Source organism: Prinia subflava, chromosome 2 (assembly GCF_021018805.1).
Source record: "Prinia subflava isolate CZ2003 ecotype Zambia chromosome 2, Cam_Psub_1.2, whole genome shotgun sequence".
Lineage (NCBI taxonomy): Eukaryota > Metazoa > Chordata > Aves > Passeriformes > Cisticolidae > Prinia > Prinia subflava.
Window position 1 is genome coordinate 47,626,079 of NC_086248.1, and position 5,042 is coordinate 47,631,120.

Consider the following 5,042-nt stretch of genomic DNA (forward strand, 5'->3'; position numbering starts at 1 on the left):
AAGCCTTAAGGCACTATCCATCTGAGAACAGGAAATACTAGTAAGGTAAACAGAACAGAAAACACTTTTGTCAGACTTTACAGATAGCAGGACTTGGATTTTTCCTTTCTACAAGCCTATTTCCCTCTAATACAACAAATACAGCTTTAGGCAGAGGTATGTAGAATGGTGTCCAAACTAAATAAGTTTCAGAGGTTATTTGAGCCTTAGAAATGTCTCTCAAATGCAGTCCAGGCTAAGCAACACCTGCCTGTGAAAAGTAAACGTGAGAAAGTTGAAATTAGGCTGAACAGAGACCTGGATTACCCTCCTTGGACTGCTTCTGAAAGCTGAACAAGTGCCTTTAAAGGTACCACACACACTCACCTTGGGGCTGCAGAGAAGCACAGCCGTGCTAGGGTGCTTGTTCTTCAACCCATAAGTCAAGCACAAGTCCTTACTTCTGCAAAACACCAAGCTCTGACCGTTTTGGTTTTGCTCTGTGTGTGCATAGTGTCACGAACTCTGCTGGTTGTGGATAGAGAAGGCTGAGCATTTATGTATTATTCCCATGTTGCTAATGGTTTAGACCAACACCTGGTTTGAGGAAAATGTACCATCTTTACTGGTTTTAATGTTTCTCTCTAGGTGAAAGAAGCATGTAAAATTCTGCAGGGTAATCCTAGAAACAGTCTGCTTTTTTCTTTAGGGAAAAAAAAAAAAGAAAAAAGGAGAGTGTCTAGCTTTTTGATGTTCAGGTGCATAGTATGATTTTTTTGACTGGTAACATACATATCTGCAGTTACAGAAGCACTGGCTGTTCATGGATTCCTTTCGTGTTACCACTCACTGAACAGGGAATGAAAAAGCACTGCCAAAAATAGCGGGGGGAGGGGACAAGGAGGGAAGGGAAACAACACAAAAACCCTGCACAGTAAGCAGGCAGGCATGGCCCTTTCACTCACATAGTGAAAAGGTTAACATGAAGACTGTGAGCACAGAAAGGTTCCATTTAAAAATCCATGGTGTTTAAGTATTGCTCTTCCAATCTGATCTGTCAGAAATCTCCCTTATATTTTCATTCTCCACAGAAAGGTCCTGAGTAGAAACTTCAGAAGTATGTTGCTATTGTGTTTGAAAACCTTCCCGACCAAATGAGGTCTCAGTCAGCCACACAACAGCATGGCTTTCTGACTCATAACCCTTCTCTGATCATAACTAACTCTGATCTTCCCTCCACTTCAAGCCCAAATGCCAATTTGTCTGTCTTCAATTGCTCACTAGCCTGAAAAAGACTGCTCTTAAAATACTGAGTCAATTTTGTTCTAGGCTTAATACAGCAGCACAATACAATCTGCAATGATATAGATTTTTTTTCCTCCACCAGCTAAGTCTCTGGGGCATTTTATGGAATCAAATATTGCTAAAAGAGCATCACATAAAGAAAGTTTTAAAAATAGATTTGAAAAACAAAGAGCAATTCAGTATATGCATTACCCATGTGGAGACAGTTTGGCGAATGCAACATGGAATGACTTAAAGCTTGCCCACGGCTTTTTTCTTTTCTTTCCTTTTTTGGGGGGCTTTTTTTTGATTTTTGGTTTGGTGGAAGTTTTTTGTTTGGGGTGGGGTTTTTTGGGGTTTTTTTGGTTGGTTGATTGGTTAGGTTTTTTGGTTATTTCTACTTATGGCACCATGACCATAGGAAACATGAGGCCTAGACTGTTATTAACACAAACTTGTAATCTAGGAAGTTATTCTTTATTTCTGCCTGTTGGTATCCAGCTTAAATAGCTTGTTTTGCCAGGTCATCTGTCTGAAATGATTGCCATTTCAAAGATATGGTATTGTCTAAGGTAAGATGGAAAGAATTGAATACTTCACTGAATTTACTGTTTAGTGCGGTATATTTTATTTTTAAAATAAGCTCATATAATTCCCTGTTGTGTGTAGTCTTACAAAGATATGACTAAACAAAATGACTCAAGTGAGGCAGAAAAAGAGATAAAGATTTTGAAGGATTCTTTTTTCTAGTAAAAGTAGCAAATGTTTCACTTAGAAGACAACATTTTCAAATGGCTGCATCCGTTCATAGTCTTAGTTAGCTAAATAAACATTTTCAAACGTGTAAAATTATCTCACTCAAAAAATTATTAACAGAGAGCTGGTTAAATCAAGACACAGCCATAGGGGGGGAGGAGAATGCAGCTACCCTCTTGCCATGGGATAGGGAACAAAGAATATATTTAGTGGTACTGAGGAAAAAAGGGTGATGGCTGCAGTTCACCAAATCTCCCCCCTGCAAATACATCATTCATGCCAGTGCTTCAACCATACCCAAGAACAGATGTTTACATTTGCATTTACAATTCTATTTGTTGAAGTCAACTTCTGAACATTTGGAGTGAATTATAATATGACCAAATATGGTCACACATTAGTCTCCATGTTCTACATCTTCACCTCACAAATAGAGAATTATTACAAATTACTCTTTAAAAAAACCCCCAAATCCAAAAACCATCCCATGGTTGGTAACTATATTAATCACAGGTACTATTTCTGCTGCTGTGTTCTGGATATTATCTTACAGGCTGTATGTTTGCAACATCTATTAACCATAAATAATAATCCTTTCTAATATGGTTCTACTTACAGATTTCTAAATCAGATTGAAAACCTGGCTAAGCACAGCCACATCAGCCATCTTCAACCACTACCATATATATGTACAGAAGTAATCCTATGCTCTGAGCAAAAAAAGTTCTGATCTCCCTTTCAGATTTTTTTCCTCCCCACACACAAACTTATGTTCCCAAAACGCAACTCATTGAAAGAATGGAAAGCTGTAGTTACAGCTTGAAATGTATTTTCTGTATAGCTTGCAAATACATAAAAGCAAATCATTTTATAAACTCAACTTTTTTGCCACAATTCCAAGCTAATTTTGAAGATTGGCTGAAAGGAAAGGACTTGTATCTGAATCCATGGTTCAATCATGAAAAAATAATGCAGCATTTCTTCCTCAAGACTGTTAAGATCACAAAAAGCGTCCCTGAAGTTCTAGGTGCTCCAAGGGGGCATATATGATTTATTATATGTTAATTATATGAGTTACAAGCTGAAGGATTAAATAAGTTTCACAGCAACCATCCACTCCCCTGCCCAAACTTTCTTCCCAATCCTCACAGAGGTCAGGCATAGACCACGATCCTTTTACAGCACAAAAAGGTTGGAGAGGGAATGTTCAAAATATTAAGCAAAGCACTTTTCTTCTTGGAGTGGGTTGGATTTTTTTGGTTGGCATTTGGGGTTTTTTTGAGGGGGAGCAGTGTGTTTGGTTTTGTTTGGTTTTTGTGTGTGTTTCAGGTTTTTTTGGTCTGCTTCTTTGGGTTCTTTTTCAGAAAAACTGAGATGAGAAGTAAGGTAAGACAAGAGGAATAAAACCAGACCATTTGGCCAGAGCATGGTCCTTCAGCATTTGGACCTTACCTATGTCCATTCAAATGAAACAAAGAAGCAACGCTTCATAACGTGGGTATTACTGAAGAGGTTCAGTCTAGCAGAAACACATCATAGTCTGCCACCAGCAATAGTGTAATTCATATAAAATCCCCCATGATTTTGTCCTCTTAAATACTGTACTTCAGTCCACTAATTCTACTCTCACATAGTCTTCATTTCCAACAGAACCAGCAATTAATCCACAAATTATTTAAAACCAACAGCTTCTTAAATGACAGAGAATTGCCATCCTTTAAACTTCAGACAAAAAGGTAACCCTTGAAGCAGGCAATTATGAGTTCATACTCCTCTTTGTAGAACTGAATTGTAAGTATTCTCTGTAGTCATATATAGGAACAAGTTAGCATACTACTTAAATCACTGGGCAAATGTACTTTTAAAATACCAGTAAAAATTTAAATGTGATTTGCCAATACAGAGTCAGACAAACCCTAATGGGAGTCTTATGGGTATTTTACTGGAAGAAAGAACATAGCACAAGTACATTGGTATTGAAAAAAACTTTTATAATCTCTCCCTACACATTCCAGGATCTTACCCTTATTAAGTTTACCCAACCATCCAAATTTTATGTTCAAAAGGATTAAAGACTAAAAATACCAGAAACCAATGCATATACTGAAAAGGCATTAAGAAAATAAAGCTTTTCTTCTCACACAATATTGAAAAACATCTGAAAGACAACTCAGTCATTGGTCACAGCCAGTATGGCTTCATGGCAGGAAAGTGGTGCTTATCAAACTTGATTCCTTTTCATAACAGGGTAACCCATCTGGCTGATCAAGAGAATTCAGCTGATGTAATCTTTTTTAATGTCAGTAAAGCTTTCAATACTGTCTCTCACAGTATCCTCCTGGACAAAATGCCAGGCACACAGCTGGATAAACACATCATGCCATGGGTGAGCAACTGGCTCAGCACTCAGGCACAAAGGGCTACAGGGAACGGGGATGAAATTGGACTGGAGGCCTGTCACTGATGGGTTTCCCACAGGGCTCCATCCTCAGCCCTGTCCTCTTCAATACTTTCATAAATGTCTAGGATGCAGGACTGGAAAAGATACTGAGCAAGGACAGTCAGACATAAAACTGGACAAGCTGTTGACTCCTTTGAGGGCAGGGAGGCCCTGCAGACACCTTGACAAATCAGGGGGCCAAGCAGTCATCACCCATATGAAGTTAAACAAGGGAAACTGCCAGATCGTGCACCTGGGATGGGGCATGGACAGCTTGGGGAATGAGAGGCTGGAAAGCAGCGCTGCAGAAAGGGACCTGGGAGTCCTGGTCAATGGCAAATGGAACATGAGGCAGCAGTGCCCTGGCAGCCAGGAAGGCAAGCATGTTCTGGGATGCATCAGGCACAATATCAACATACACAACCACTGAGAGAAAATAGGTTAAAAAAGTAGAAAGAAAAATTTATATTTGAAAAAAGATAAAAGATTGAGTAGCAGTGCAGTTCTGCTAACTTTTATGTTCACTGGTCTGAAATCTTGATTTCAAAGCTTATATAGTTCATTAAGTCAATTGTGGATTGAG